Below are 22,742 nucleotides of genomic sequence, written 5' to 3' on the forward strand. Positions count from 1 at the left end.
CATGTGTAGCATTTTCATGTGATCAAGGCCGGTAACGGCAGAAATGCGTCATGGCAGATGTAACTCAATAAATAACAAAAAATAAGATTTGCTCCTATTTGTGGTCTGCTCTCGTTCTTCTGGTGAAGAATATGCAACAAGAGTTGTGGATATGACTGTGGCTGAATTGAAGAGTGAGTGTCTGTGTAAATGACTGTATGGGTGAATGAGCGAATGTGGGAATGCTTGTATGGATATGTGAATAGGTATGTAAGTGGTTGTGTATGTGTGTGTGTGAGGCTTATATGGGTGAGTGAGTGGCTTTGTAGAGAGTAACCCTGGGTTTAAAACTCCACTCTACTCGCTCAGTTTGAGAATTTTTGACCACTCCACGTTCCGCTTAGAACGCGGAGTTATCGCAAACTGCGCTCTGCACCGGAGCAGAGTTATTTTTTTTGTTTGCGTGCCCAAAATGCATGTTTGCACTCGCGATCGGTAACGAGATTGCCCATCTCTTCACAGGTGGCACGAGATTTGGTAGCCGCCTGCACGTTGCAGTGAGAGTGTGCAATCGAGAACATGTCAATTGGGCTGTCATTGGAGTTCCGGCAGATGTTTTGTGAAGATCGCAATTCCGAACGCGCAGAATTTGCAATCTGGAAAAGAATCTCTCTCAAGCTGCATCAAAACCTTCTCGAAAAGGGTTGAATTAAAAAAAAACTCCACAGATTGACATTTGGCTGTAATTTTTTGTGCAAGGAGTCCTTTTTCTTTTTTTACTTTTTTTTAAGAGGAAGGAAGTGCCCAGAGTCTCCAAATTCCTTTTCTTGTCCAGCTGGCTCCTCCCAATGCTTTGTCCATCTCCTGTTCACTTTTGATTTGGATTTGGAGCTGGAAGGATCTCATTTTGTCTGCTGCATCATTTATCATTGGATTTGAGGACTTTTGAATGTGAGATTTCACAAGTAAGTTTGAAAATTGGTGTTGTTTGTTTGATTGGGGCATTACACCTACCTTTTTTGTACTTTTCATCTTTTTTTTTTACATTTATTGTGGTGGGTGGCTGTAGTTTTAGTAGGGGCATAGTTGTTTCTTTGTAAGTCATTTTTCTTCTTTTACCAAGGAAAAATGTTGCAAAGTTCACTACATCTTCTCCAACTTTTGAAATCAATTTGCAATATTTATTTAATTCACTAGCCCAGTAGTCTGCCAATATGCCTTTCAGCCGTTAGGCCCAGAGCTACTCCTGGGTGCATGAAACAACTGTTTATCTGGTGTCTGTTAAATTTAAACATCATTTAGGGCATTAATGGCATACGATTGAAATGCAAAATGTGGTTTATTTTGTATTTTACTATTTTATGTGTGTATTTTGTTGGGTGTGCATGGTTGTAACTTGCAAACCTTTTTAAGCCCTGTGGATTTTCGTTTTGGACATTGTTTTATTAAAGCTGTGTTGTTTAGCATGCCTCCATTGTCTGGCCAGTGTGTGAGTGTGTTTGAAATGGTGGGTCAGCATTTGACTTGGCTGAGCCTCCCCATGAGGCCAGAGGCCATTTTGTAAAGTCTGTGTCCTTATAGGCCTGCTTGTGTTCATTGTTTTGCAGGCCTCCTGCCTGTTGTTGTTGTGAGTGACTGATCCATTGTCTTTCAGATCCCCAGCAAGGAAAAGTAGAGTTTATCCATCAACTTCTTCTCCTTGCCCCCTTTCTGATGATCTAGAAACCACTTGGATCCCGCCTCCATCTGAGTTGGAGACCCACCACATCTACGAGACAAGGCTACTGAAAAGAAAGGTTCCAGAAAGCGTTAGAGTTAAGGAGGTAGATGTAGAAGAGGAGGATGATGATGACAAGCCAGTCATCATGGACATTAGTCCCGCCCCAGTGGAGACTGACATTAGCCCATCCCAAATTGCTGTGAGGGATGTGAAACGGATACCACCAACCCCACCTTCAGCTTCCATATTTGGTCCGTAGGTACCTACATCCACCACAACCAACTCAGTAGAAGTAGGTACTGCAGTGAGTCAAACTTCACTCCCATCTACCAGTTAATCCGGCATTGCAAGTGGCACTAGAAATGACAGAAAGTTGACCTCCTCAGTTTGGGACTTCTTTTTGGTTAGCAGGAAGGAGGTGAACATTGCTATATTCTCCATTTGTTGAGAAGGTGTTAGTCGGGGTAAGCTTGGTACAAACTATAGTACCGGAACTCAAACAACCCATCTGAAAAAGCACCACTTTATCCAGTGGGAGGTGCAATTTAGCAGCCAAAAAGCTGCACCTCTTATTGTTGGTGGTGATGAAGAAGTAGAAGATCCGATCACAGTGGAAGGTGAACAAGAAGGAGACATTTTCTCTGGTACACAAAGTAGCCCTATCCCCAGCAGTGCAGTGGTACCGCCCTTATCTTCATCAGCAACATCGCAGTGGCACAAGACTAAGAGTAAGGCTGAGACACCAAGGGGTCCCAGGCAAGAGAGCACCGCAATGAAAAAACTTGTGTTGAGCCTAACAACTAGTGCTCATGTTAGCCGCTCTGATACATGATGTCTCGGGTCTAGTTCGCGCTTAATGAAACTCTTAAAAATCTCAAATCTGGCGTTAAGATGTCACCTGCATCAGTGGCACCAGAAAAGAAAAAAATCCAGGCTACCATTCCCAGCATGTTTAGGTTGCAGAGACAGTACAAACTCAACCACCCAACTGGACGTTTGTACAACGCAAAGCTGGCTAAAATGTCAGTGCTGGACCTCCAACCTTTTCCTTTTGTAGAATGGGTGGGATTTCTTGAATTTGTGGCAACCGTCTGCCCAAAATGGAAGGTTTGCAGCCTTTCCTATTTCGCCAGAGTTTCTTTTCCAGAACTACATCCCGATATGCTGGATTTGCTTGGGCAAGCTTTGCAGCAGAGTGCTGTTCACACTATCCACCTGACAACAGACATTTGGACCAGTTGCCAAGACACTGATTATCTGTGCATCACTGCAAAGTGGGGGTTAGAGAAAAGATATCTGCAGCAGGTGTTGTTGACAATGCTGAGATTATTAATGCCACTCGGAAACATGCTACTGTAGCCATGTTCGCCATGGAGAAATCTCATAATGCTGCAAACATTTTGGATGACTTTGACAACAATGTCTTTGAATGGCTGCGACCAAGAGGGCTTAACATTGGTTTTGTTGCCACGGACAATGGCAGTAATATAGTTATGGCCAAGGCCCATGGTGGCTATTTCAGGGTCCTGTGTTTGGTGCACTGCATTAACATCATTGTTCAAGACTTTCTGAAAAAAGAAGACCGAGTCAACAAGTTACTGACCACCTGCAGAAGAATCTGCACACTTCTCAGCCATTCTTTTAAAGCCTGGAAGCAGCTGAGGATCATTCAACGTGATAATAGAAGGCCAGTTAAAGCACTCATCCAGGAGGTGCCAACACATTGGAATTCAACTTATTATATGCTTGAACATCTGATTGAGCAGTACAGACCAATCACTGAATATGTCATGCAAAGAGGGGATGATACTGTGAAAGGCATGATCATTGAGATGGACCAATGGGGCATAGTTAAAGGCCTGACAGAGATTCTACTTCCTTTCGAGTTCTTCACACATGAAGTCAGCAAGGAGGACTGTACTATGGGCCAAGCTATCCCATTGTTGCACATGCTACAGGAACAGCTGAAGGGGGTGTCTGCAATGTACCCAGTTGTAGAAGAAAAAAAAGAAGCATATGAGTTGGTGGAGAGCTTAACCCTTTGCTTATCTGATATACAAGTGTGCAAAGAGGCATTGTGTCATGCAACCATTACATTTGTGCCACAATTCTGGATCCACAGTACAAACCAGTGCTGAACACATTGATTCATTTTATAGATGGGGATGTTGCCAACTACAAAACTTGGATATCTGTGAAAGCCAGGTGCTTAGAAAAAGAACGGCCGGGAATTAGAGGCCTGCTTCTCCAGGCCACAATATGTACTGCAGGGCAGCCGATAACAAGCTCAACTTCAGAGCCCGAGGGCAGTGCGGTTGGCTCACAGCAGCCAAAGCCACCTGACAACACCAAGAATAACATCAACAACAACAAGAACAGGAGCATCAGCCCAACCATAATCAGCACAGGCACGGTTTCTACAGCAAGGACTTGTTAGGTCCAGAGCAGAGGCAAAGGCAAAACAGGCCAATCAAAGAGGAACACCCATGCGCATTGAGCAGAGGGTCCAGGCATATGTGGATGATCCAAGAGAGGTCTACATTGATCAAAACCTTTTGCTGTATTGGTATGGGAAAAGACACCAATGGCCAGTGCTCAGCAGGTGGGCGATAAACTATATGGCTAGCCCTGACGCAAGTGTCTCTTCTGAGCGTGTTTTCTGTGCTACTGGTGCCGTTCTGACAGTGAGAAGGAACAGTCTCTTGCCCCAAAACGTGGAGAGGTTAACCATGTTCAAAATGAATCAGCACTTTATAACACTGGATTACACCATACCTGAAGTAGCACTGCATGTCAATGATGACGGTGACTCAGGTCATGGAAGAAGTGTGTTAGATGACCTACTTCTGGGTGAACCACCAGAGTTTGAGGAGGAGCTCTACTTCCCTGACAACTAGGATTTTGACTTGTCACTTTCTTTTTTGCTTTGACGGCCCAAAAAAGGCACCCAAAAAGATACATCAAAGGAATATTATTTACTTTTATTATTTGTGTGTGATTCTGTCTTTCTGGTTAGAATCACAACAAATCCATCACCACTGTCTCACTCTTTTATTGCCGGATTGGAGTTGCAACTGTGTGCAGTCAGTGAAGGAGTAAGTCCACTCCTCTGAGTCCTGCTCCAGTCCTGACTCGCCTAAATCAATTTCCCTCAAGCCAGACATTGGATGGAAAATAGTACAAGAAATGTGAAATGTGTGCCTGCCTCATCGAGTCCCTCCAAAGACCCTGACTAAAGCTACCTGCCTTTCTGAGCCTAGAGGAACTGCCCCGTAAGAACAGGTAAATGATGGCATGCATTGAACGCTGACTCTGAGTGATTGGTGATTATGTTGTTGATGTGCATGATGTCTACTAGTATTTAATCTATACGCAAAAAAGTGACTCAAGTCAATGTTTCCCTTCTTGTTGTTCAATAACAAAATTGTACTACTGCAGGTGGATCCATTGCATTTTGGATTCTGGACTCACTGGGTTCACTACAGTGTTGGACACCATAATGACCACACCATACTCGCAGTCAGTCAGTAGGATCGGAGAAGATTGATGGAAAAACTTGGGGAATTTCATGAAGTGGCCTAAAAGGTAAACAAGTCAACAACAACAGAACCAGACCTACATATCTGTGTAGTGGTGGAGGTGAGTGTAATGGTATGACTGACAGTAGTTAATTGATTTTGTTACTTAATTAATTTTGAAAATACTATGTTGCTGTGTATGAGTGCTCAGTGCTGTCTAGCTCAAAATCTAAGCTAAGTGGAGGTTGGGTGGGCACCACTGGCCTGCTCCTGTTGTGTTGTTGTAGGTTAATGCTGGAAACAGAGTAGACATGATTTAGCCATGCCGCCTCTGAAAGTTTTCTTGTTGCATTCCTTTTTTATTTATGCAGTTTACCTTTACTTTTCTCCTTGATTTTTCAATAACCTTTTTGTTTTTCCATCTACACTTACAGGCCGGCCTTTACCCTGTGCTATATTGGGAAAAACAACTCACATGTGTCTTACCAATCCGCATCCGCCAGGCAGGCACCCAAGATTGAAAGACGGAGCATCCATGGAAGGAAGGACCATGAGGAATGCCGAGATGCAACTCCCAATTTGACTATAACATAGTGATAGACAGTATCATCATTTCATTTGATTAAATGTTTCTCTTCAATTATTACCATTGTGTGTTGTTATGTTTGCTTATATTTGACTCCTACATATATTTTTTAATTTTCTTTGCTGACTCTAAAAGGAAGCCCAGTACAACAGCAGAACATAAAATGTATGTAACTTGAATCTCTCTGGGGCAGACAGGCAAGGCAATTGCCTAATAATAATAATTAATATTATACTGCTACCCTGTACCATAGTCTCGTACTACTCAAGTCATCATCATGCATCCATTTCCTTTATCTCCCTTAACAGATTTATGATGGTCATCTGCCAAGATTGTGTGTTGTCCATGTGTAGTGTTTGTCTTTGTCAAACCTTTCCTTCAAATACCCATTCCCAACCATCCATCAAACCCTAACCCTCTTCCCCCGGGCTGTGTTGGATTTATATTGAGGTGAGACTAAACTAAATTTATAACAGTAATTGATCACACACATATTGGGGCGGATGTGGTGAAAGCAACTCTAACTCAAGGCAGGGCGAGGGTCTTATTCTGCTTGCCCACCCATGCTCAGTATTCGCAAGTCAATGTTTTTTCCAGAGGAACATAATCCATCATAATTAATGGCCGGCATTGATTCATCATACTTCCAGCAATAAAGGTTATGCTTGTCCACTTCATAGGTCAAGTCAACTTCAGTTTGTAACTTGTACTAGGCTATCCCCGCCGCCATTATGTTTTCTTTTACTTTAGCATTGCTTATTATCATCATGGTTTCTGGTTTGGCAGTCTTCTTGTGTACTGTACTCCAACTACTCATTCCTGAGTCTCCCTCGAGCGACTGACTAATTTTCTTTTTTTGCAAATGCTACTGTTAGTATCTACTACTTCCACCACCATGGCATCATGGGAAACCAATCATCATCACCATGCAGCCATCGCTTTCCCTAAGTATAAATAAACATCAATCACAGGTAGGAGAAGATGCTTGGGGAAGACATAATTAACAATATGGAAATTCATTCATTAATTCACACACCCACGCTCTTCAGTTTAGTTGCAGACTGCATAGACTACGGAGAGAGACTGACAGTACTAGTAGGACAAGTCAAAGGTGAGGGTACTGCATCTATCTGTTGGGGTGTTACACTACCAGCAGATTATTTCAATCAAAAACTGTCTGCGGCCCTGCAGCAGCAAAGGATACCATGTGAAGTAAAAGAGTAACACCCCCACAAAACATTTATATTGTATGTAAACTTTAAGTATAAATGATGTATTCCCCAAACAAAATAAACTAATGGAAAAAACGACAACACCTGACCCACCCCTCTCCCTAACCCCAACCAATGTCCAAACATAAAGAGTCCAATGTCCACTCCATTGTCCATAAATATAAAACCCCAACTTATCCCCAATGCCCAGTTCCGACCGACCCAATTACATTTTTAAAAAGGGGCAAGGGGACGGAGTTCTAGCAGCAGGCTCGCCGGTTACTCTCCAGGACCTTTATCTGCTCCTCTAGGTGCAAAATCCAGAGCAGCATGCGGCGCTTGAATGCTTCACAGTTGCATCAACAGGGGAGGCAGCAGTGTTCAATGAAGTGCGGCGGGTGGCTGTCAGACTGCAGCACTGTACCACTGAGGGGAGACCTGGCTGGGGCCAGGGACATTGGAGGAGGCTGCAGCTGCTATCTCATCCTTCTCCTCCTCCTCCGCCAGAGCCACCAACTGCCGATATTCTGTACAGATGGCCTCCAGCTTCCAGCACCGGGCCATGGCTGCTAACTCCTTCCTGTTTGGTTGTGCTGTTGGTTGGGAAGGAGTAGCTAAATCAAGAAAGGAAAAAAAGACAATTATAACCAATACTCTTAGCAAAACAGTAACAAAAACAGAGGCACAGTAGAACTAGCAAGCACAGTACATAACATTTGTGGTATCATTCCTACTTCCTCTGCCTCTAACATTTATGGGAGTTTCAGGCATTACTAGTACTAGGCACTATAGAATGGACAAGTCTTCTTCTCTCGCTCTTGTTTAGCTAAATTAACCTTGTCGTAGACAATTTTTCTATTATGGCCATACTCTGTTACATCAATGGCAACTGCTCTATTTCACTTTCACCCTGACTATTACAGCATGGCAGACGATATCTAATCCAAATGATCATTGATGATATATGGGATGACTGTGTAACCGTGCAGCCGATAGACCACTCATGGCAGGCTGACACAGTTGAAAATGACATAGGTAGGGAGAGGGTCTCTGAACCGGAGGGAGGTTCTTGATAACATACATCCACAATATATATGCTGTGCTTGCAAACTACTGTGAGTAAAAGGAATATTCTGAAATACAACCTTGAATCAAAATCCTTGAAAAAAAACAGTCCTTGTTTTTCTTCACAGTGATTTTTCCGTTTATCATTGCATTGCTCTTCAAGCATTATATTATTTTTATTCTAATCTTAATCTTTATTTATTTTTCTTTTACATTGTCTTCATCCAGGGACAGTCACCACCTATGCTATGATGATTGAATACCATCCAGACATCCATCCATTCAAAGTAAATATGGCTATCATTCCTATTAATCTCTCAACAAACCTTTCACGAACATACATTTGTAATTGTTTTAAACCACCACCCATGCGTCCTTCCCTGCTTGTCTTAGAGTTTGTTCCATGAAACCGCGGAGGATTCTTCCTATCACCCATACAGTTTCACCCACCCAGGCAAGCATCCTTTCATTCACCTTCCACACATCCTTCAACCACCGATGCATCTGATTCCTATCAGCCACCTATGCATCCCATGCATCCTTCTCTGCCAGTCATATATTACATGTCACCCGTCCTTTCTCCTTCCATCCTTCTTTCCCTTTTCGTTCAACCCATCCATCAAGATTGTCTTCTTCATAAAATTTTCCCAGCTGATAGAAGAGGCCATTAGTTACTCAACTCCCGCCGCTAATGCTATTGCTAATGCTAAGTAAAGGGTGTCTTCTACAACCGTTGTTCACAACAACATAGTCTCTTTCAACATGCATTGTACACCCTTGCAGCGAGTGTGTAAGTTTTGTCAATAAGTAAAGAATATAAGTTTAACTTACCACAGCCCTCCACTGCTGTTGGCTCACCCACCCCTGCGGCAGCTGCCGCATCTGCTCTTTCCTGGCTGGCATCGCCTGCCCCGTCACTGGCCAGGGCACTGGTGGTAGGTACACCTAGAAAAAACATTACACATTTTTTAGATGCCATATACGCCTTCTCCTAGCTTTTTTTCACTAGCAAGATTGAAAATACAATACATAAATACACCACATACATCATTAGTACAAATCGGGTACTAGAGTAGAGTAGACAGTAGTATGTCCAATCCTATCAAAAATAGTAAAATATCTGTTGAAATTATTGAAAAGCCTCTCAAGATTATGAAGAGGACAATCCAAAGGACTAGACTCAGTGGCTAGAGCTATTGGTGAAACTGAGTTTTAAAACGTTTTAAAAAAAATAAAGAAATGGCCAACTGGGCAAGCTACAGTCAGACTAATAGTAGTACAGAGTCAGAGGCAGTTAGATTGATGTAAAAAAAAACAGACACTAGAAAAACATATAACTAAGTAGGTAGGTAATGCAGGGATAACAATAATTTAGAAACAGGTAGATGGAAGAAGATTTGGTAAAAAATAGAATTAGGGAACATAAATAATAGTTTGGAAAAAAAGGTGCACTAAAAGTTAGGGAAATATAATTCTTAATATTAACAACAGGAGGACCGACTAGGGCCAGCAGTAGAGCCCTCCGTAGAGGAGCGATCCAGGCCCAGGGAGGCATCTCCAGCTCCCCCCTTAGACCCCGTTGTCTTCTTGCCCCTGAATGCTGATCATGTAAGACATAATAAAGAGACAAAAATTGATTGGTGTGAAACAAATAAAATATTTTAAAAACGCTCTAAAACATTTTTGGACAGGAAGGAAACAACAATTGCAATACAATGATTAGTAGTATCACTGACCATCTAGTTATTATTTATTAATCCAGTGTTCCATTCCGATTCCAGAATCCTCAACCAACCACCTAGCCCAACTATTTCAAAGACATTGGAAATGAATTGCTAAAAATTGTATTTGCTTCTTCTAAGTTTCAATCTCATTCGAAATCATCAATGAATCAACCCCCTTTGACGGGTCAATTGTTCACTAAATCTGCATTTCCATTTACTTTAGTCCTCATAAATGAATAGCTGGACGCATGCATATTGCATACACCAAATTGTTGGTTGGTTGCTGTTGATGTGCTGATGAGTTGCTATAATATCCACTAACAAACTACAAAAGGTTCTACTAAGGACTGGAGTCAGCAGCACGTGACGGAGGACACGTGACACGGACCGCTAAAAAATTAACAACTAATACTAAGTAACTAAGCTACCTACCTTACCACCACTATCTTAGTGACAGGACAAAGGAAAGGAGTCGCTTTAGCATTACCTAACTTAAGTTCTTAAACTCTCTTACATAATCAGCCCAAGCGAGAGCAAAGTTATTAACAAGTAAGATTAGTAGTGCCGAGCACCTGTCTAGTGTCTAGAAAAATAACAATCACATAGTAGAAGATTTTTAAACGTAACTTACCTGCATGTAAGCAGCATTCTTGCTATTTGGGAAAAAAATAATATTTTCAATAACACAGAACAGAACACACAATAGTACTATAATTAGCTACCCACCAAGCCCCATGACCTCACCACATAGCAGGTCCAGCAGGTCCTGCTCCCGGTCCAAGATGTCGGACCTCCGGTGAGTCAGCTGGTTGTGGGTGCGCTTGACCTAAGAGCAGCGAAACACTGCTCAGCATACCCTCGCCCATCGGCAGTGACACTCCTGGGTACCGTACCCGGAGCCGGGCCTGCCGCCTGCTGCCAAGGTTAAGAGTAGGTGGCGCTGAACAAAAAAAACCAGGGCAGCCACCTCCACACCGGAGAATAGGGCCCGAGGCAGCGCCCCTTCCGGGTGCCGTATTCCGCAAGGAAGACAGCTACTGGCTGCACCAGCCTTGGTCTTCCCAGGCTTACTAGCCTTAGCCATGATTTTCTGTGGGGGATGGTGGAAAGAAAATATAGAAGTAAAAAATAAAGTCAGGAGAAGATGAAGGAAAGTAAAAAAGATAAAAAGCAAGTAAAAAAAACAGTACAAAAAACGCAGAAAAAGTTTTAAAAAATTTAAAATATACACTTAGGGATACAGAGGGATAGATAATAAATAAAAAAGATCAGAAAAACAGGGTAAGAAACAACGGATTGAAAAGTTTGGAGAGGGATGAAAAACAGGCCCCAGAACGATGCAAAGAGTAGAAAAACAAGATGGCCGCGCAATATTTCACCCCAAACACGCAATCCATGTTGCTGAACGTCAGAAACATGTCGCGAGCATACCAAACAAGCAACTCCACAAGCTTGCGGAACTCCGCGTAGCGTTGCAGAGTTTTTTAATCGCTTTGCGGCATTTCGCATAGTGCAACGAAGCGAACTCCATCCAGGCTTAGTTGAGAGTCAGGATGGGTGAGTGAGTTGGTGTGTGAGTGGCTATATGTGTGAGTGACTGGTTGTATAATTAGCTGTATGGATGAGTGAGGGGTTGTATGAGTGAATAAGTGGGTGTTAGAGTGGCTCTATGGATGAGTGAGTGGTTGTATGAGTCTGTGAATGGGTATGTGAGTGGTTGTGTGAGTAAGTGAATGAGAGAGTATATAGGGGTGCGTGGGGGGTTCTGTGGATGACTTCATAAGTGATGTCATCAGTGATATCAGTTGAGATGTTATTAGTGATTTCACTAACCAACTCATGAGCGATGTAATATGTGAGGTCATACGGAGTGCACTGTGGCGGCATAAATGATATTTAGCTCAGATAACTATAACTGCTGAATTTCCAAGTTTTTGTTCGAGTGAATTCTGAGGCTAATTATAATGTCCCTGTAACTATTGTTTTTTCCAGTGCTGCCTGGGGGATCCCACCCTCCAGGGTCTGACCTCTTGATTGTGGGTGCCCTGGATCCAATGTTGGGGAAGCACGGGAGGAGCCTCAAGGCCCAGTGGTCCCTGCCGGCTTCCTACTTCCTGCGGGAGCCAGCATTGCTCTTACAGAGAGGAAGCTGATAAATATGTAGCTACCTGTTTGTGAGAGCAATCCTTTTGTCTGCTTCCCTGCCTGCTTGACAGTGGAAAGGGTAACAGAGGAAACCTCTGTTTCCAGCAGACAAGAGCCTTTTTTCAGCTCCCTCTTGATGGAAACAGAGTGTTTCCTCTGAATTGGCAAAGCTGTCAAAGCTCCTGCCAAGTCAGAGCAAACAGCTATGTCCTGGGGTGGGTATCCTGGGACATAGCAGGAGCCGGCCCCAGGGGTGGCAGTCCCCAGGGCCCTAGATGGCTCCAGGAGGGTCCCATGTGGCCTCTCTCCCACTTTAACATGTCAGTTTGGCCCCGGGGAGGTGGTGGTCCCCGGGTCATGGTGGGAGGTCCACAGGGTCCCCTCATTAATAACAATTTAGCTACTGGGAGGTGGTGGTCCCCAGGGCGTGGGGGACCGCAAGGCCCCCTCACACAGTTTGTAATTTTAAATCCCAGGGAGGTGGTGGTCCCTGTGGCCCAGGGGGGGTCCACATGAACCCCACACAATTTTGTTCATTAAAGGACCGGAGAGGTGGTTGTCCATGGGGCCCGGGGGAGGGGTCCATGCAGCCCCTCTGTAATACAAACATAAACCCTGGGGAGGTGGTGGTCTCCGGGGCATAAAAATGTCCATGGAGTGCCCCCTTCTTTAACCTAAAAAAGCAAGCATTCCCCCGGGATCTGGAACATCCGGGAGCTTAATTAAATAAAAGTATGGGAGACCACGCTGGTCTTTAAAAAAATGTGCAGTGAATTTGCAGATCCTCCAGTAATTTTGCATCAAAATTGAAAAAAACTGTTTTTTTAAACCCCAGCAGGGTCCCTCTTGAAGCACCACAACTAGGAGGTCAGGGTATTACTACCCTGCCTCCTTTCTGTATATTTAAAAAGAATTAGGGGGCACTGCATACCCCCTCGCCCCCACAGTACCACAACTTCATTCCGCTGCAATAACTCTATGGTTTTCAATTGTGTTATTGTAACTTCACTGTGGTTTCCAATTCACAGATTCGCCAACATTTAAAAAAAAAATGAATTCTGTAAAGATGTCATTAATTTGCAACTTGCCATTAGTGAACATATATTTAAGTTCAGCTTCTGTAAATCTATTTGACTGTATTCATAGTTGCTTCAGTTATACGTTTTTTCAGTACCCTAAATCTGCCAAAGGGCACCGCGCATCCACGCTGTTGGACCCGGCCCATTAGGCAGGTTCACCCCTAGACTTTTTGCTTTTTCCTAGCCTCTTTCTGGAACCTGGTGTTGGTGATTTTAGGCCTCTGCGCACTTTTTCACTGTGGTGCAGAGTAAAGTGCTTGAGCTCTCTGTATAGGTGTGGTGAGTGGCCTGCCCTCCCATAGGAATGAATGGGGAATATGTATGCCCATGGTAGATTCCTGATGCGTGGGGAGTGCTGGGTTGAGTTTGATATGTGTGAACTCGTGAGAATGAATGCTGCAAAATGATGTATGCGGCATGACTGTGTCTAGTCTAGAAGTACTACTTTTGGAAGTTGGTATATTTGTGTAAGTTGGGTCTGGCGTGTGATTGGCTGGTGAGCCTGGCCCAGGAGTGCTTGGACCTGCTGGTGGATGGACTATCTGGTTTGAGTAGGACAGGGTCTGCAGGGTCTGCAAGGCCCCGGAGGAGGGGGTCTGAGTCAGCCGTAGATGAACGGCCCCTCTGCTGTCAGGGATGGGAGGAAAGAGCGTCTGGTGGTGCCGGGCCGTGCCTGTCGCCCACCCTGCTGGCTCTCCATCCTGACGGCCCACTGTCACCTCTGGCCCTGAAGCTGTCAGGAAGACGAAAACCAGAAACATTCCAGTACTCAGGGCCCCTTGCACGAAGTACTTCAAAGGCATTTCTGTGTATAAGAAGGGGCTGTGTCTCCTTCCAAGTTGTTCTTGTTCTTGCTCTTGTGGCTGACTTGGATCTACCAGGGGTGGGCGCTGCCCAGCCCCTGGATGCCCGGATTCCTGGACTCCTGGGGGACCCTTCTGCCCTGCCTGGGCTGAAGGGGGGACTTGGCTTTGCCCCTGGGGAAGCTCTGGGGCCATGGCAGCATGGAGAAGCTGCCTTTTCCTGTGGAGAGCGCTGGAGTTGGTTTCTAGCGCCTGGAGGCGCTGTGCTTCGCCTTGAGCGCCTGGGAGCGCTCTGCCTGCTGTCTAGTGCTGTGGAGCGCTTCATTTCCCCCAAGCGCTTGAGAGCGCTGTCGCTGGACTTTCTAGTGCTTAGGAGCGCTTTTGTGCTCGCTTATAGCGCTGGAGGCGCTGAGGATTCTTGGCCGTATTTACTTAATCAATTACGAGTGCCCACCTCGATCTGCCGCGGAGAAAAACAAACCACGAAGGGGCCGCGACCGGATTGGCCGAGACCCGAGGAGAGCCGTGCTCTGATTGGTCCTTGGACGGGGGCCTGGTCCAGGAGCCGCGCTGTGGTTGGCTGACTCCTGGAAGCTGCTTGCATGACGTGGTGGGGAGCCGAAGAGGAGGAGGGACGCATGGTGGCCGGGAGAGAGCTGTTCCCGCTTCCCCCTGCCTGGGGGAAGCTCTGATTGTCGTTGCCGGTCTCCCGTGTGCAGAGGGAGACCGGAGATTCCCCCGCCGCCAGTGGAAGGCGCCACATTGAATCCGGCGGGAGGAGCCGCCGTCTGGAGGAGCAGGCGGGGCTCCGGCGGCAGGAGCAGAGAGCCCCCGCGTGCAGCCGCCGCCCCAGGAGACCGGTGAGTGGGGTTCGGGCATTTGACCGGCCGTGAGACGCTGGTGAATGTAGGGCGGCCCCAGATGGCAGTGGGCTGCCCCCACGTCGTGCAGAGCCTGTAGAGGCTCCCACAACCCGGGGGCAGTATTTGTGACAGAGTCCCCCGTGAGGGACTCCAACAAAGCGAGGAGGCTTTGGGCGGCCCCGCTGGGCAGAGGGCCGCCCCGACGATCGCGGGGCATATTACTTGGAGCCCTGTGAGGGGCTCGTGCCCGCATATTGTTTAGTGAGCCTGTTGAGGTTCAGAAGGGCGTTCTCTTGATTCGAGTCCCCCGTGAGGGACTCCAACTGCCTAAGTCGTGTTCAGAGCCTGTTGAGGCTCTTGGGGGCCATGTTAGTTAAGCGGGGGCGTCGGGGCATATTGTCGGTGCTCGTCCCCTCCTGCCTCCGAGAAGCTCGTGTCCAGAGTCCGGCGAGGCTCATGGGGGCACCATTGTTTTAAGAGCCTCTGTGGCTCCAACGTCTGGGGCATGGGCTATGCCCAGAGCCTGTGTGGCTCCAGCAGTGGCGCAGTTGGCGCCTAAGGGCCAGTGAGGGCCCTGGCGCAGTTCTGTTGTTCTCCAGGTGCCCAGCACTTAGTGGGCATCTGCCACGTTTAGGCTTTTTGTACTTTGAGACTGGCACCCTGACATTGAGACTCAGGGCGTCTGAGCCCCAACAAGGCCATTGGCCTAGGGACTGCCACAGGTAGTGGCTTATGTGAGTTTGCGCAATGGTATGGTTATTGCACCTCTGAATGTGATCTCTTGCATCATGTGTTATTCCTGCACCTCTGAAGGTTTTTAGGCCTCATGTGATATTTGCGCTATGGTATTACTCTTGACACCTCTGGATGTTTTATGCATTATGTGTCTTTCTTATCATGCGCTGCACCCCTGAATGTATTTTGATTGCATCATGTGCTCTGTCCTTAACACCGCTGAATGTGTAGGTCTATACATCATGTGTTTTCTTTCTTTACCACTCCTCTGAATGTATATTCATGCATCATGGGTAATGTGTTCTGATTTATACCCCTAAGTGGATTTTATCCTTAGGTGGTTGTTCTTTCTAGTACAGGTGGTCCTAGTGAGGTCCTGGTTACCTGCGTGACATGCTCCTAAGGTGTTTAGGGTTGCGTAGTGTGTACTTACCTGTTCCCAGTAGTTACTGGATGTGATTCATAACTGTTACTTTGTGCTACAGTGATTTTATATACTTATTCTAATTTCTAAGTGCTATTTCTAAAGGTGCTGATTATGACAGTGGCCTATGTGGCCCTGTCTTGTAAATAATCCCTTATGAATGTTGCCGTGCCAACGGGCACAATGTACATTTGTGATGTTTATCTGATATGTGTTTTTACAATACAAAATTTATTTTTATAATAACCTTGTGTGGAGTCTCTTTTGTTGTTGCTATTGTGCGCTGACGCAAATGCTTTACACATTGCCTCCGAGTTTAGCCTAGACTGCTCGTGCCAAGCTACCAAGGGGGTGAGCAGGGGTTATCTTGGCGTGTGACTTCCTTGCCCTGACTAGATTGGTGGTTTCTGCCTGGCTTTGGCGTCAGCCTTAGCCTACCAGAAATAGCCAGTTCTAACACACGCGTTTACACGGCAAAGCATTCTCATTTGATTGGCCACCTAGCGACCACACCTTATTCTAAATTAAACGCCACCCAACCCAGTGAAGTGTACTATATGTGGAAAGGAGATGTCCTGAGGATTATCTAAAAATGCAGTCAAGGAAATCTTCCATGAGGAAGCATTTGAAGACCATTCATGAGAAGTCATGCCACCGAATGATGAGTAAAAAAGAAGCTAATGCTCTTGGTTCAACATCCACCTCAAGTGTCCTTGGAGCTTCAACTTCAAATACAATACACGTGGCAGCTGATTGTCCCAATATGGGTCACATAACAACCCACTCTTTGCGCTGCCACATGCTGGTTGGCTTGAACACGGAATATGTGCATGCACTCAACACTCATGCCTGTAAATCTATTTCTTTTTTTGCAATATACCATCAACCATTTTTGGCTGCAATTTTTAAGATAGAAAACATGTTTGTTTTCTTTCAAGTACTTTTACTAGAGTTTTGTACCATGTTTTTTTCGGTACTTTAGTTTTATTTTTTTTTTAAAAAGGAGTAATATAAAAAAAAATTCTATATAAGACCACACCAAGATATACAAAAAGAGCTGTGTGTCTACTTTCATTCTTTTTGTGTACATTTTGTGCATACGTGTGTGCCTGGGTGTGTTAGTGCATGCATCAGTGTGTGCTTGGCTGTGTAAGAGTATGCATGTGTTTGTGGCTGGTTGTATCAGTATTGAATTGAATTGAATTTTGAGCTATTTGTAAAGCGCGCATTCACTTGGCAGTTTCTTGGCGCTATAGGATTTCAAGCTGTAGGGAAAGGAGGGAGCTATGGGCTAAAAGCTTGCTGAAACAAAAAGGTCTTGAGGTCTTTACGAAACTCCGTGTAAGAGGGTGAAGATCTAAGGAGGGGGGAAGAGAGTTACAGAAGGTGGGAGCCAGCACCGAAAATTTCTGACCACCGGATCGTTTCTTCTTGAACCGGGGGATGACTAACTGGGATTTGTTGGAGGAGCGCAAGTCTCTGGCTGGACTGTAATTGATAATGGCCGAATTTATAAAAGCGTGGGCAGTGCCAGCCCGAGTTTGAAAGGTGAGGCAGCCAAGTTTAAAGGGGGCTCTTTGCCTAATTGGAAGCCAGTGAAGGGCCATAAGAAGAGGGGAGGAGTGATGGAATTTTGGTAGGATCGTAAACCAGGCGAGCTGCCTGGTTTTGCACCATCTGAAGGCGTTGGAGAGCATAGGCAGGGGCGCCGTTGTAGATGATGTTTCCGTAATCGATCTTAGATAGGATCATGGCCATGACAATCAGTTTAAGTGCAGAAGGAGAAAAGAACCGGGATACTTTCCTAATGATACGTAAAGTAAAAAAAACAGGAAGAGACAACAGAACTTATATGGGTGTGAAGTGTCAGGTGGTGATTAAGCATAATCCCAAGGGTCTTGACAGAGTAGGAAGGAGAGGGGGGGGGGCAAAAGAGGTGGTCCAGAAGGAAGGTGACCAGGGGTTGCCGCAGCCCCCAGTCAGGATCAACTCTGTCTTATCCGGGTTGAGTTTAAGATGGTTTGCGTTCATCCAATCCCGGATAAACAGTAAGACTGGCTGGAAGCTGGAGGCGCCTGGTGAAGAAGAGGAGAAATGAAAAATAAGTTGGAGGTCATCAGCATAGCTGTAGACTGTGACCTCCAGTATATGTATGAGTGTGTGCATGGATGTATTAGTGTCTACACTGTTGTATGCCTCTATGTGTTAGTGTATGCATGAGTGTGTACCTGGGTGTCTCAGTGTATGCCTACATGCGTGCCTAGGTGTGCCAGTGTATGCATGAGTGTATGGCTGGATGTTGCAGTGCATATGTCAGTGTGTCCTTGTGGTGTCTCAGTCTATGCTTAAGTGTGTGCCTAAGTGTGTCATTGTATGCGCCAGTGTGTACCTGGGTGTGACAGCGTATGCATCAATCTGTCACTGGGTGTGTGTGTGTCTGTATTGTCATATACCTTGCTGTGTCAGTGCATGCACTGGTGTATGGTCGGTGTTTTTGTGCATTTATCAGTATATGCTTGGGTGTGTGAGTGTATGCATGACTGTGCCTTGGCTGCGTGAGACTATACAGTTTGTGACAGGGTGTGTTAGTTTGTACATCAGTGTGTGCTTGACTGTGTCAGTTTATGCATCAGTGTGTGCATGGGTGCGTCATTGTATAAATACGTGTGTCCTTGGATATGTTAGTGTATGCATGAGTGTGTCCCAAGTGTGTCAGTGTATCTATCAGTATCTGCTTGGATGTGTTAGGGTATATATATATCAGTGTGTGCCTGGGGGTGCTCCTGTGTGACTCAGAGTATATCTGGATATGTCAATGTGTACCTGGGTGTGTCAGTAAATAGACCAGTGTGTGTCTGGGTGTTTTATTGTATGTTGATGTCTCTCTGGGTGTTGTAGGGCCCAATTCCCAGAATTAACTTAAGACAAAATCCTAAACTTACTACCATTTTGGTATTCACAGAAGGCACTTACTCATTTTGGTATTTACAGAAGGCACTTAATAACTCATTATGAGTAACTTACTCATTTTGAGTAACTTACTCATTTTGATACTCACATGAGGCACTTACTCATCGATGAGCAACTCCGTCGCATCCTCCTGCTTCCACACCCACCTTCTCCTACATAAGACCTTCAAATGGACCCCCCCGAGCACAGAAAGACCGTCATTCATGCCCTTGTCACAAGCAGACTTGACTACGGCAACGTACTCTATGCCGGAATAAACAAAAACCTTACCCGCAAGCTACAAAACATCCAGAACACCACTGCAAGACTGGTCCTTAACCTGCCATGGCACTACCATATCTCCCAGCACCTGCACACACTCTACTGGCTCCCCATCAAGGCTAAAATCACCTTCAAGATTCTCACCCATGCACACAAAGCCCTCTACAACACCGTACCAGCATACCAGAAAAGCCGACTCAAATTCCACCCACCCCAATGGACCCTACGATCAGCCAAGCTCTCCTACGCTGTGGTCTCCAGCACCAGAAAGACCAGGGGCCTCATTTATGAGGCGGTGCGTCACTTTTACGCTGCCAGTGTGTCATTTTTTGTGACGCACCAGTGGTCATATTTACAAAGTGACGCATCTACCTAGATGCGTCACTTTGTAAAACCCTGCGCCACATTATACCTGCACCAGGTATAATGTATGTACGTGGGGCGTAATGACGCAAGAAAAGGTCCTGGAAGCGACGCAGTGAAATCTATAAGATTTCACAGCGCCACTTCTAGGACGCAAATGCGTCAAGATCGTATGCCAACCTCATGGCAGGCATAAGACTGACGCAGGCCCTTCACATGGGGCTTGCCCCATGTGAAAGGACATATTGCTGGAGTTGCGTCACTTTTGTGACACACTCACAAAATGCGTCACTTTTGCGCTTACAGATACATCAGAAATACTGACGTATCTGTAACTCCTTACGACATGATGCGTCATATTACAAATATGATGCATCAATCATGTCTCAAGGAGTGCGCCCTGAGAAGTGACGCATCGCTGCTTTCACGCATGAATGCGTCATTTTTCATAAATGAGGCCCCCGATCGGGAGGCCGCTCCTTCTCCTTTCTCATGGCCAGAGCCTGGAACACCCTACCACTCCATCTCAGACAGACAACATCACTCCCCATCTTCATGAGAAAGTTCAAAACTTGGTTTCCTTGAAAGACACCCTCCTTGATGGACTGGTACCTGCCCCCCGCCCCAGTACCTAGAGACCCTTCCAGGCGAGTAGCCGCGCTTAACAAACACTTGATTACTTTATTGATTGATTGAATAAAACTGATTCTGTATTCCTGAGGGACCTGTGCTCTGTCTACAGTAATAACCTATGCTTTGACATGATTGGCATTTGCAGACAAAATGGAGTTCATTATACAGAGAAAGGCAACAGGTTGTTCGTGAACAATTTGAAAGGCTGCATCCTGTTTTATGTGGAGCAAAAACATAAACAAAATAAACACAAAGGCTCTTTTTAGAGCCACTCTATGCCCCAAACACTAGGTAATTTTCTTTGTAAATCCTTTTTTAAAAAAAAAGTAAATCAGATTCATGGAACCCCTGCATGTCCGCAAAACAAAAGCACAAATTCAATGCAAAACAACACATCAAAATTGAGGGTTCTGTGTGGATCTTTCACTGTGTGTCAATCTGTGACTAAGAGTTTAAATGCCGGAGTGGGTCTTTGACTGGGTATCTAAATGTCAGTATTAATACGTCAGTGGGTGTGAGAGTCTGTGCATGAGTATATGCGTGGTTGTGAAAGAGTGTATATGAGGGAACCTCTCACCTGACCATTCAATTACAATTGAAACAACATTTAAGCCCCAAGAATCATTTCCCAGTGATATAAAGTGGTGGCAGAAACTTTTCTCCCAGGTTGCAGCAAGCCAATCAGAACCCTGCGTTAGCACATCTACGGAGGGTCTGTACCCCTAGAAACACAAATTTGGATTTTGGTTAATCTCTTTAAAACTACTGATCGGATTTATACTAAAAGGTACTTCTCTGGATCAAGATCTATCCCCCCTTTTTCTTTTGACAAATTACACCAAAACTTTCCAGACAGCAGGTGAAGTGAATGGCAAACTTGATTTGTACATTTTTGTGAAGATTAATCAAATGGCGGCAAAATCATTAGCAAAACAAAAAATGCTTTTACTATGGAAACTAGGTCTTAGCTAGAACTACCTACTAGTGATTGCCAGTAGATAGTTTATACCACTGTATATGCAGTAGGTATATATATATATTATCTACTGACGGTTGCCCATACGCAGTTAAAGTTAGGACCTGGTTTTTATAGGAGAAGCTTTTTTTGACTTGCCTATACCTTAGGCACCATTTGACAAATCTTCATTACATTTTCCGAAAAAAGAGTCAACTTGGGTCTTGTTATGCATGGAAAGTTTCAGGATCATCCATCAAGTGGGGGCCGAGAAAAAGGTGGAGGTAAAAAAAGTGTTTTCCCGTGTTTATTACCATAGAGATTTTACATACGACTACTGTCCGAACCGCTAAACGGTATTACGTCAACTTTGACAGAACAGTAGATTTTAGTCTAGAAAGTGACCTTTCTTTGAATTGGTGTAAATCCATTCAGTAGTATTTGAGATATTAAGGGAAAAAACAATTTTCATATATATGGGCACATGTAGAATCCGCTTGTCCTTCGCAACGTCATGCTCCCAGTACCAACAACAATGTCTTATGGGCTGGCTGTAACATGCATAGCAAGTTTCTGCCGCCATGTTATACATTGGGGAATGGTCCCCGGCAATAAAAAAAATATCAAATGAAGTAGAAACGGGCCCATTAGAGGTACCCTGACACTCTGAGGGCAATAGGAGGTCTGTGAGGGACCCCTTATGGGCTAGCAAATACCCTTTAAAAAAAATTCCCACACGCGTGGAATTGCAACTCTGTCATGACCCTAAGCATGACACCCCATTTAACTTTGCATCGGGTTTTGAATCCTGAAAAAAAATTTAAACAAAAAAACATAGAACACTCTCTCAGATACTCATGCACTCACTGAATACCCATTTAGACACTTACGTACCCACTCATAGACCCGCTAAGACAATCACACACTCACTCAGACCCTCTTAACTACTCATGCACTCACTCACAAACTCGATGAGACACTGATGTACCCGCTCACAGACTGACACAGGCACTCATGCATTCACACTCAGATTCACTTGAACACTCATGCACCCACTCACAGACCAACACAGACACTTACACTCCCAAATACAGACTAACACTGACACTCATGCACTCACTCATTGATCCAGTTAGATACTAATGAACCCACTCAGAGACTCATGCAGCCTCTCACAGAACCACACAGACACTCATGCACCCATTCACAGACCCACTCAGGCATGCAGGCACCCATTCACAGCTCCACTCAGACACTTATGCACCCAGTCAGTCATTTATACACCCACACATAGACCTTCTCAGAGACTCACGTACCCACTTTCAGACCCACTCACAGACTCATGTATCCACTCACAGACTCACTCAGCCACTCATATATCCACTGCCAGACCAACTCAGACTCACGCACTCACTCACAGACCCATTTAGACACTTACACACCCGCTCAGAGACTGACACACCCACTCACAGACCCACTGACAGACCCATCACCTACTCACAGTCTCACCCAGACACTCACACATCTACACACAGACACACTCAGACATTTGTGCACCCGCTCAAAAGCCCACTCAATCATGGACACACTCACAGACCCATCCATAATCTGATGTATCCTTTCACAGACCCACACCGAGACTCACATACCCACTCACAGACCAGCACAGACAGTCCTGCACCCACTCATAGATCCAGGTACATAACAT

At 45.1% G+C, this 22,742-nt stretch overlaps 1 protein-coding gene across 1 annotated transcript in view; it reads right to left on the minus strand.

The window, feature by feature from the left end:
- Positions 1 to 22,742, minus strand: part of LOC147736660 (glutathione S-transferase P 1-like) — a 63,025-nt gene that overhangs the window by 26,743 nt on the left and 13,540 nt on the right. The gene's annotated exons all lie outside the window — the stretch shown is intronic.

The sequence above is a fragment of the Lissotriton vulgaris genome, chromosome 1_2, assembly GCF_964263255.1.
Source record: "Lissotriton vulgaris chromosome 1_2, aLisVul1.2, whole genome shotgun sequence".
NCBI classification, from domain to species: Eukaryota; Metazoa; Chordata; class Amphibia; order Caudata; family Salamandridae; genus Lissotriton; species Lissotriton vulgaris.